Source organism: Engystomops pustulosus, chromosome 9 (assembly GCF_040894005.1).
Source record: "Engystomops pustulosus chromosome 9, aEngPut4.maternal, whole genome shotgun sequence".
NCBI classification, from domain to species: Eukaryota; Metazoa; Chordata; class Amphibia; order Anura; family Leptodactylidae; genus Engystomops; species Engystomops pustulosus.
In genome coordinates this window covers 78,482,342-78,494,693 of record NC_092419.1, presented here as the reverse complement: position 1 = coordinate 78,494,693, position 12,352 = coordinate 78,482,342, and positions in this window count along the sequence as shown.

Below are 12,352 nucleotides of genomic sequence, written 5' to 3'. Positions count from 1 at the left end.
CCTTTACTAATCAAGAGCCCCTAGCGGCCTCCCTTTACTAATTAAGAGCCCCTAGTGGCCTCCCTTTACTAATCAAGAGCCCCTAGCGGCCTCCCTTTACTAATTAAAAGGCCCTAGCGGCCTCCCTTTACTAATTAAGAGCCCCTAGAGGCCTCCCTTTACTAATTAAAAGGCCCTAGAGGCCCCCCTTTACCAATTAAAAGGCCCTAGAGGCCCCCCTTTACCAATTAAAAGGCCCTAGAGGCCCCCCTTTACCAATTAAAAGGCCCTAGAGGCCCCCCTTTACCAATTAAAAGGCCCTAGAGGCCCCCTTTACCAATTAAAAGGCCCTAGAGGCCCCCCTTTACCAATTAAAAGGCCCTAGAGGCCCCCCTTTACTAATAAAAAAAAAAAGACCCTAGCTGTCTTCCTTATACAAATAATAACCTTATATACTTACCCTTGATGTCTTCTTCCGCGTAACTTCACTCCTAATGGCAATCCGCCCACCTTCTGTAGCTCCTGCACCGCGCGCCTCTGGTCACGTGACTTACGCGACCTGACGTAAGGTCACGTCAGTCACGTGACATGGGCCGCGCGGTGCAGGAGCTACAGAAGATGGGCGGATCGCCGACGTGAGACTTGTAGGTACAGTGTCTACAAGTAGTATTCAACCCCCTGCAGATTTAGCAGGTTTGATAAGAAGCAAATAAGTTAGAGCCTTCAAACTTCAAACAAGAGCAGGATTTATTAACAGATGCATAAATCTTACAAACCAAAAAGTTATGTTGCTCAGTTAAATTGTAATAAATTTTAAACATAAAAGTGTGGATCAATTATTATTCAACCCCTTAGGTTTAATATTTTGTGGAATAACCCTTGTTTGCAATTACAGCTAATAATCGTCTTTTATAAGATCAGGCCGGCACAGGTCTCTGGAGTTATCTTGGCCCACTCCTCCATGCAGATCTTCTCCAAGTTATCTAGGTGTCTTTGGGTGTCTCATGTGGACTTTAATCTTGAGCTCCTTCCACAAGTTTTCAATTGGGTTAAGGTCAGGAGACTGACTAGGCCACTGCAACACCTTGATTTTTTCCCTCTTGAACCAGGCCTTGGTTTTCTTGGCTGTGTGCTTTGGGTCGTTGTCTTGTTGGAAGATGAAATGACGATGCATCTTAAGATACTTGATGGAGAAGCGGAGGTTCTTGGCCAAAATCTCCAAGTAGGCCGTGCTATCCATCTTCCCATGGATGTGGACTAGATGGCCAGGCCCCTTGGCTGAGAAGCAGCCCCACAGCATGATGCTGCCACCACCATGCTTGACTGTAGGGATGGTATTCTTGGGGTCGTATGCAGTGCCATCCAGTCTCCAAACGTCATGTGTGTGGTTGGCACCAAAGATCTCGATCTTTGTCTCATCAGACCAGAGAACCTTGAACCAGTCTGTCTCAGAGTCCTCCAAGTGATCATGAGCAAACTGTAAACGAGCCTTGACATGACGCTTTGAAAGTAAAGGTACCTTGCGTGCTCGTCTGGAACGGAGACCATTGCGGTGGAGTACGTTACTTATGGTATTGACTGAAACCAATGTCCCCACTGCCATGAGATCTTCCCGGAGCTCCTTCCTTGTTGTCCTTGGGTTAGCCTTGACTCTTCGGACAAGCCTGGCCTCGGCACGGGAGGAAACTTTCAAAGGCTGTCCAGGCCATGGAAGGCTAACAGTAGTTCCATAAGCCTTCCACTTCCGGATGATGCTCCCAACAGTGGAGACAGGTAGGCCCAACTCCTTGGAAAGGGTTTTGTACCCCTTGCCAGCCTTGTGACCCTCCACGATCTTGTCTCTAATGGCCTTGGAATGCTCCTTTGTCTTTCCCATGTTGACCATGTATGAGTGCTGCTCACAAGTTTGGGGAGGGTCTTAAATAGTCAGAAAAGGCTGGAAAACAGATAATTAATCCAAACATGTGAAGCTCATTGTTCTTTGTGCCTGAACTACTTCTTAATACTTTAGGGGAACCAAACAGAATTCTGGTGGTTTGAGGGGTTGAATAATAATTGACCCATACTTTTATGTTTAAAATTTATTAAAATATAACTAAGCAACATAACTTTTTGGTTTGTAAGATTTATGCATATGTTAATAAATCCTGCTCTTGTTTGAAGTTTGCAGGCTCTAACTTATTTGCTTCTTATCAAACCTGCTAAATCTGCAGGGGGTTGAATACTACTTGTAGGAACTGTAAGTATGGGGGCCAAAACACGGGGGCGCGGCGGCAGCGCTACACAGGGGCACCATAGTTCAGGGAACATTCCCCGCGGCACACTCAACCATGTGTCGCGGCACACAGGTTGAAAATCACTGGCTTAGGTAACGAGCATTGCTTTGGTGACAGTCTTCCATTGCTAAATCTGGTGGTAGATTTCCTTTAAAATCTGAAGTGGAGTCATCCTGCTCTATAACATGCTGCTTGCAGATAGCACACTAGATATACAAGTACAAACATTCCGATAATGAGCTTTTCCAATGCAGGGAATTAATTGAGTTATGCTATGATGAAGAGCACTTTTCCTTTTGCCTGAAGTGCGTCAGGTGCTATTTAAGGTGATATCAAGTTGTTCATATTTTAATATGTGATCAATAAAGGTAGTATTTATTCATGGGGCTGGAATCTGCATTCACATTTTTTGAGTGACCATCTGCTCAGCTCCTCCTCCCCTATAACCTGCTGCCTGCAGATAGGACACCATGCAAAATCTGTTCAGCAACCCTTTCTCTATGACACACTGCCTGCAGAAAGTATATACAATCTGTTCAGCTAATATTGCTCTATAACCTGCTGCCTGCTGATTGGACATTATGGACAAGTTTCAGTTGTTCAGTTTAATGTGCTCTATATTACATTGATATTTAAGCTCCAAATGCATTTCTGCAAATAAAGGTCTTTTGACCAAGAAATGAAGTGAAAAAAATGTGTATAAAATTTAACTTTTATTTATGTTCGTTTAATAAATAAACCAGAAGTCTGTATTTGTCTCTTATTTGAAATAGGTGTACTGAGCCGAAAAATGTTTAAAAGATTTTTGTGATGGTAGTGGGTAGATTTTTGAAAATGTTATACTACCATAAAGGGAGACCGTTCAGGTCTATGACCATGGGGTGTGTGTCTGTGTCGATTCTTTTTGCCTCAATTAGGAGATGAAATGATTTCTTCAATTATGAATGCCGCTAGGCTTCTGTGAGCTTCCCGTGGTGCTCCAAGCAATCTCCAATGCCAACAGAGGGAATCCACTATTTGGTGGTATGTTATTAGTCCTCTCTTTGCCCGCATTCACACATGCTCGCAGGGGAGGGGTATTATAGGAGTTTTCACGCACTCACATTTGCATCCACACACTAGTATCACACTTGCTCCCGCACTAGTATCTGGTTGTCTCCCTATGTCTAAGGTAAGTAGGGATGTAGATCTAATCTAAGCCTAATTATATGTCGCTGCAGTTCGACACATATAGACTCTGAAGCTGTCCACTACTTTTCATCACAATATTAAAGAATATGTCGCTCGATCTGCCCCCCCCCCCCCCCCGACATGTTTCGCCATAGTCTGGCGTCCTCAGGGGGTGTCAGGGCTGAACTAATGTGTTTGGCGTGTCCGTGTCACTTTATAAAACCTTTGCCTGATGACATCATTCTACTGGGTGTGCGCTGTATGGACCAATCAGCTAGCGAGGAGTCACCCCCAGGCAACAGCTGGTTGTCCGTGCCGTTGCGTTCCGTTGGTAATTGGTTAGAAGGAAAGGCTGGGTGATTGGTCATTCCTCTAAAACAGGAAGACGTGCTGGTCCTCCCACCACCCTAAGAAAAGATTCGCGTAGGTGGGTGCACAAGTGGTGCCCATGGCGGTGCCCTTCAACTGATGGTAAAGGACACCGCCAAAGAGAAAATAATTGTGTGTTAATAGAAAGGTAAGAAGGATGATGGTGAATTGATTGTGCTGGTAGTATTGTGTGCTTTTGGTGTTGAGGTAAAATTGGACTGCTTTTATTCCTAGTTGGTGTTGGATACTGCTGTATAACGTCTCTACATCTAGACTAGCTAGGTATGTCTGTTGGGTGACAGTGATATCATGTAATTTACAGATGACGTCCTTTGTATCCTTCAAAAAAGATGGTAATGAAGATACAAAGGGTTGTAGGATTTTGTCTACATAGATACTTATTCCTTGTATTAAATTATCATTGCCAGAGACAATTGGTCTCCCAGGTACCGGTTTTATAGCTTTATGAATTTTTGGGAGGGCATAAAAGGTAGCCACTGTAGGTTTGGGGTTCAACATAAACTTATACTCGTCCGGAGTGATTAGTTGATTTTCCTTGGCCTCGTTGAGGATTTGGGTTAATTCAGTTAGATAGATGGAAGTAGGGTCTTTTTGGAGGGTCTCTTTTGTTTCCTGGTCATTGAGTAATTTCTTGGCCATCGATATGTAATCTGTTCGATTCATGAGAACGGTGTTGCCACCCTTATCAGATGGTTTAATTATTATCTGGTCAAGGGTCCTTAGTTCTTCTAACGCTTTTTGTTCATCTTTATTTAAATTTGATACTGTTTTGTTTTTGGATATTCTCAGGTTTTCCAGCATTTGTGTGGCTGTATCCACAAAGGTTTGTATATTTGAGTACTGGGAAAAGGATGGCGTAATTTTAGATTTGGGTCTTAGATTAGTAAGTGGTGCTTGGATTGATTCAGGAGTACTTATGTTCTCATCCTCTAGCTGTTGTACTCTGATGTCATTGTTGTCCATTGTATCCTGACCGTTGTCGTGTATAGTAAAGCTTTTTTGGAGGGCTAATTTGCGAGCAAAAAGGTTAATATCTTTTATTCACAAGAATTTATCGAAGTCAGGGATAGGTGTAGAGGAGAGTCCTCTTCTCAATAGAAGCAACTGTGCCTCAGTTAGTTTATGTGAGGACAGATTGATGACTAGTTTGTCCTTCTCGTTCTGTTCAAATGTATTTAAGTTTGTATTTAGTTTACGTTATACCCCCATTTCCCTCTTTCTTTAAGGCCCTGTTGTGCAATTGTACTTTCTGCTACCAACATAGGAAACAGAGTACCTGTAGTGGTAATATTCGGCATAGTTTGTATTGAATTCTCCATGTTTGTCACTTGAGAGTGTGAAAGTGGTAATGTTTGGACTTGTGTCAAAGTAGGTCTTGGAGTAACCATGTTTGTCTGAGAAGTAAATATTGGTGAGACCAGGGGCGCACCTGCCATGAGGCGAGTTGAGCATCTCGCCTCAGGCGGCGCGCCTCCTGCCCGACGAGGGGGCGGCACCGTGCTCCCACTCCCCGTCAGCAGCCAACGAGTTCCCCGCCGCCGCTGGCACCGTGTCCGTGACCCCCCCTGTCGCCGGACAGGACCACGTTGCTGCCCTCCGTCCGGGACCATGCTCCCCGCTGGCACTGTGCGCCGTGGTTCCAGCACTCCAGTGCTCTCTCCAGCTCCGTGCTTCCGGCCGCTGGCCCACAATCCTGCGCGCATACCTCTGCTCCCAGCATGCCTCCGCTTCCCTGCTCCCCTCCCCCCAGCCCAAGCTCCGGACCCCGACTCCGCTCCCGCGGTACCGGCTGCGGTCCCCCCAACGAAAGCTCCCGGCTCTGACCCCGCGGTCCCGGATGCACTTCCCCAGCCCAAGCTCCCGACCCCGCTCCCGCGGTTCCAGCTCCACTCCCCCCAAACTAAGCTCCCGGCTTCGACCCTTCTCCCGCGGTCCCGACTCTCAAACCCCCCTTCCCAAACCCTCGCTGCTGGGCTGCTGGCTCCGACCCCCCTTCCCCTTTGCTCCCACGATCCCTACTCTCCCTCCTTCCTATCGTCGCTCCCGGCCTGAAACCATCCACCGCTGCCGCAGGACAAGGCAGAACTTACCAAGACCATAAAAGAAAGGTAATGGCATTTTATCTTTATATATATATATGTGTGTATATGTGTATGTGTATATTTGTGTGGATATGTGTATATTTGTGTGTGTATATGTGAATATGCTTGTCTGTATATATGTGAATATGCTTGTGTGTATATATGTATATATGCTTGTGTGTGTATATGCGTGTGAGTGTGTATATATGTATATACGAGTGTGTGTATATATGAATATGTGTGTATATTTGCTATATGTATGTGCAGTGTGTGTATATGCTGTATCGAATGTATGTGTATATATGCTGTATGTATATGCTGTGTTTGTAATATTTATAGAACTTATATTTTGTACTACATGGCAGCACGTTGTATGCATTTTATACTACATGACGGTATGCTGTATCTATCTTATTCTACATGGCAGCACGCTGTATGCATTTTATTCTACATGGTGGTACTCTGTATGCATTTTATACTTCATGGTGGCACGCTGTATGCATTTTATACTTCATGGTGGCACGCTGTATGCATTTTATACTACTTGGTGGTTCGCTGCATCTATCTTATTCTACATGGCGGCAGGCTGTATGCATTTTATACTACATGGCGATACGCTGTATGCATTTTATTCTACATGGTGGCATGATGTATCTATCTTATTCTACACGGTGGCACGCTGTATGCATTTTGCATTTCTTTATTTTTACATCAAACCAATATGATGGATCTGGTCCTGACATTCCCTGATATATTACATATATGGGGGGGGGGGGCGTCTCTCTATGGCTCGCCTCAGGCAGCAGACAGGCTTGGTACACCCCTGGGTGAGACAGTAGATAGTTGTGATTGTGAGGAGTGATTTTTGTGAGTTGAATTGTTTGCCAGTCCCCATTTTTCAGTTGCTCTGTTTTGTGAGTTTTTTTTCGATTGTTGGTGATTCCTACTTCTACCTTTACGTTTAGTGCCTCCTCTCTGAGATGATGTTGAAATTGTATCGTCGGTGCCTGAGGTCTCTGTTTCAGATACTTCTGTATTTATCCACGAATTATTGGCTTTATTTTTGAACCTATTCTGTGCTCTCCGTGTGTAGACCTGTTCTGTCTCACAATCGTTTCTGTCACGAATGTATTTCCTATGTTTTCTTTCTTTTATTTCATTCGTAAGTGTATTGATGTTTATTTGTAATCTGTCCTCACAGTTTTTAAAATCCGTGTGTGTTCTAAAAGTCTGGATTTCCTTAATTTCCTTTTCAAGTTGTTCACTAATTTTTTGTAGGAAACTTTTTTCATAATCACACAGGTAATTTATAAGGCGTAGTGAACTTTCTGTGAGGATCTGTTGCCAACCTTTAATGAAATTGGCATCTTCTTGATGTGCATTCGGAAGATTAATGCGTAGTCCCCTGTAAACAATTTTTTGCTGTAAATATGTTTCCAGACTTAATATCTCCCAGTTAGAACGTATATACTGTTTATACGTTTTTGTAAGATCTTTAAAGGGGTTGTATGGTCGTTCTAGGTAAAATATGAAAATCAGAGTATCTCTATTAGATGCTCCTTTTTTCATTTTCCAAGGTCCTCCAATTTTTTTGGTTGTGAAAAAGTTTTTTAAACTGCTTTTTACCTTTTAATCCTTCTGGCATGGCATAAAGACTAAATATGGCCGCCACGCTCCACAGAAAGACTTCAACTCCCAGGATCCTCAGCTCCTACGGAGCTGTGTGCGTGTGTACACTGCACACACTATTCCCTGATTGGCTGTTTAAGCATCTGCTGTAAACAGTAGGGCGCGCACACACCCTCTCATGTGTGGATGTGAGTGAGCAGCCGCGGACCACAGACATCGCTAGGCGCATGCGTGACTGTACAGTAAGTCTCCTTGTCGTATCCTTGGAGATTAGGGGGTTCACAAATGCTGTCTGGGAATAAAACATTTGTTTTATACCTCACAAAGGACCAGGAATTGTTTATAACATTAAATTAGTGATAGTTTTGATTATTGTTAAGGGTAATGTTTAAGGCCAATGTTTTTGACCATACAACCCCTTTAAACGCTGTTTGTATGTTGGATTGACTAAGTGGGAGAGATTCTCTGGAGAATACTAAAGATGCCCCTGTCGAAATGTAATCAAAATCCACCTTTTGGGAGAGGAAGCTTGCCATTTAGGGATAATTTGTTGGTTTAATTGTGCTGTTGCAACTGTGTTCCCTTCTGGAACTTTCCTTAGGGGTGGTCACCCCTCTAAATGAGACTAGAAATGAAATATAGGTTGGAAAGATCCAGAGATTTGGATTGTGGTCTAGACCTATTGTAAATCAATATTTAAGCTCCAATTGCATTTCTGCAAATAAAGGTCTTTTGACCAAGAAATAAAGTGAAAAAAATGTGTATAAAATTTATACATCAGAGTACTTAACATACTACAACAGCTAGAGGATGAGAACATAAGTACTCCTGAATCAATCCAAGCACCACTTACTAATCTAAGACCCAAATCTAAAATTACGCCATCCTTTTCCCAGTACTCAAATATACAAACCTTTGTGGATACAGCCACACAAATGCTGGAAAACCTGAGAATATCCAAAAACAAAACAGTATCAAATTTAAATAAAGATGAACAAAAAGCGTTAGAAGAACTAAGGACCCTTGACCAGATAATAATTAAACCATCTGATAAGGGTGGCAACACCGTTCTCATGAATCGAACAGATTACATATCGATGGCCAAGAAATTACTCAATGACCAGGAAACATATGAGACCCTCCAAAAAGACCCTACTTCCATCTATCTAACTGAATTAACCCAAATCCTCAACGAGGCCAAGGAAAATCAACTAATCACTCCGGACGAGTATAAGTTTATGTTGAACCCCAAACCTACAGTGGCTACCTTTTATGCCCTCCCAAAAATTCATAAAGCTATAAAACCGGTACCTGGGAGACCAATTGTCTCTGGCAATGATAATTTAATACAAGGAATAAGTATCTATGTAGACAAAATCCTACAACCCTTTGTATCTTCATTACCATCTTTTTTGAAGGATACAAAGGACGTCATCTGTAAATTACATGATATCACTGTCACCCAACAGACATACCTAGCTAGTCTAGATGTAGAGACGTTATACAGCAGTATCCAACACCAACTAGGAATAAAAGCAGTCCAATTTTACCTCAACACCAAAAGCACACAATACTACCAGCACAATCAATTCACCATCATCCTTCTTACCTTTCTATTAACACACAATTATTTTCTCTTTGGCGGTGTCCTTTACCATCAGTTGAAGGGCACCGCCATGGGCACCACTTGTGCATCCACCTACGCGAATCTTTTCTTAGGGTGGTGGGAGGACCAGCACGTCTTCACAGAAGAACTCGCCCCCTACACCAAACATGTGTTGTTCTGGGGCAGGTATAAAGATGACGTGCTGGTCCTCTGGGAGGGAGACATCCCCACCTTCCAGGAATTTGTTCAAAAACTAAATCAGAACACAATTTTTATGAAGTTCACCTCAGAAATTGACCCAAACCGGATCAACTTCCTAGACCTCACGATCACTAAAGATCACACAGGGCACCTACACATGATGATTTACCGTAAGGATACTGCCACCAACAATCTCCTAAACTGGGAGAGCTGGCATCCACAACCCCTAAAAAGGGGAATACCAGTAGGCCAGTACATTAGAGCAAGGAGAAACTGCTCCACGGAGGTGGATTTTGAAAATGAATGCTCTAGTCTATACAATAGATTTAGAGAAAGGGGATACCCTAAAAAAACACTTCATAAAGCTTATCATCGAGCCAAATCCCTAAAAAGAGAAGATTTGCTACCAACCAAACCCAAACAAAATGAGACCAAATGGGCGAGATGTATCGGTACGTATGATGCTTTTTCACAGGAAGTACTAGAAATAATAAAGTCACTTACAGGTATCCTACCACCATACCCTTCTATCACCTACCGCAGAGGTAGGAATCTAAGGGATCTCCTAGTGCATAGCCATTTTTTTGACAAAATCTCTAAAGGAAATGATTGGCTACAAAGCTCTTTAAAGGGATCCTTCCCGTGTGGCGCATGTACATTTTGTAAACAAATTCTCAAAACAAAGAGCTTCACTAACCCCGTGGACAACAAAACATATGATATCCGGAAATTTATTAACTGTAAAACCACAAATGTCATCTACGTGGCAAGATGTAGCTGCCCCAAGTTTTATGTGGGAAAAACGACCCAAGAATTCAGAAGAAGAATTTCTTCACATTTAAGTGCCACCCGGACTGGGAAGGACACCTCTTTAGCAAGACGTATACGTCTGAAACATAACGGTGATATGGAGCACCTCCGTTTCTGGGGAATAGATACCCTCAAAACCGGCCCCAGAAAGGGTAATATCGACCGTCAATTAATGCAACTGGAAGCCAAATGGATCTATCGGCTAAAAAGCCTAAGCCCAAATGGACTAAATGAGGGATTTACTTTCACACCCTTCATCTGAGTGCAAGCAACAACCCTTGTTCCCTAAAAAATATATTGCAACAAATTAACAAATTTGTAATTTATAAAAGTTTCTTTCAAATGTAAATTCCAAATGTCGGCTGAAGTATGTATACTTTGTTTCCGAAAAGCTGTCCCTGTCACCTGTTTCAAATATCTACGATCATCAACAGGTAAAAAAGCGCTGGTGACCATATGGATCATCCTAGATTTAGAACCAAGACCACTTTCCTCTCTGTCAAGAACTATTTTCATCCTAGCCTATAATTTACTTAACAACTACCTATCAAAAATATAAAAACATCCACTTACCTACCGATCCAGCCTGTGTGGCCATTACTTCAAAGTTGACGCGCCTGCGCAACAATTCACCGGTTTCGTCGCCATGATTACCAGATACACAGGAAGGCGATCCGGACTACTATATTGCGCGCATGCGCGATCGCATGCACCAGAAAAAACTTATTATTTACGTTTCCATGGTAATAATGCTCATGTGACACCGTCTGGATAGACACAAATGGGAACCTATGAGGAGTGAGTTTTAGAGGAATGACCAATCACCCAGCCTTTCCTCCTAACCAATTACCAACGGAACGCAAAAGCACGGACAACCAGCTGTTGTCTGGGGGTGACTCCTCGCTAGCTGATTGGTCCATACAGCGCACACCCAGTAGAATGATGTCATCAGGCAAAGGTTTTATAAAGTGACACGGACACGCCAAACACATTAGTTCAGCCCTGACACCCCCTGAGGACGCCAGACTGTGGCAAAACATGTCGGGGGGGGCTGATCGAGCGACATATTTTTTAATATTGTGATGAAAAGTAGTGGACAGCTTCTATATGAGTCTATATGTGTCGAACTGCAGCGACATATAATTAGGCTTAGATTAGATCTACATCCCTACTTACCTTAGACATAGGGAGACAACCAGATACTAGTGCGGAAGCAAGTGTGATACTAGTGTGTGGATGCAAATGTGAGTGCGTGAAAACTCCTATAATACCCCTCCCCTGCGAGCATGTGTGAATGCGGGCAAAGAGAGGACTAATAACATACCACTAGAGATGAGCGAACATACTCGTCCGAGCTTGATGCTCGATCGAGCATTAGCGTACTCGTAACAGCTCGTTGCTCGGACGAGTATTTCGCCCGCTCGAGAAAATGGCAGCTCCCGCCGTTTTGCTTTTTGGCGGCCAGAAACAGAGCCAATCACAAGCCAGGAGACTCTGCACTCCACCCAGCATGACGTGGTACCCTTACACGTCGATAGCAGTGGTTGGCTGGCCAGATCAGGTGACCCTGGGATAGACTAGCCGCTGCCCGCGCTGCTCGGATCATTCTCTGTCTGGATGCCGCTAGGGAGAGAGCTGCTGCTGGTCAGGGAAAGCGTTAGGGTGTTCTATTAGCTTACTGTTAGGCAGGAGTGATTCTACAACAACCCAACAGCCCTTCTTAGGGCTACAATAACGTTATACTTTTTTTTTTTATTTGCTTGTGGCAGGGCTTGCTGGCACTAGTAGTGCAGCTAGTACCATATTGTGAGGAATTTGCAGGGGGACTTGCTACCGTTGTGTTTAGCTCTTAGTGACACACATATCCACCTCAAACACCAAAGTGGGGAAATTTATTAGGGGTTTGATTTCAATTAGGCACAGTCTGCCAGTTTCTTTTTATTTTACGTTTATTTTTTTAATAACTCAGTGTCATCTCATCTTGCATAGTAGTGTGCTTTAATACTTGGCTAGAAAATAGCCATAGGAGAATCCAAACGGCTTACTTACGCCTACAGTAGCGTTATATATATTTGATTTCTGGTTGATCTGCTGGTGGCTGTAGTTGCTGCAGTGCATCTACTAGCAAATTGTGAGCAATTTGGAGTGAGACTTGCGACCACTGTGTTTTGCGCTTAGTGACGCACATATCCATCGCAAAGACCGAAGTG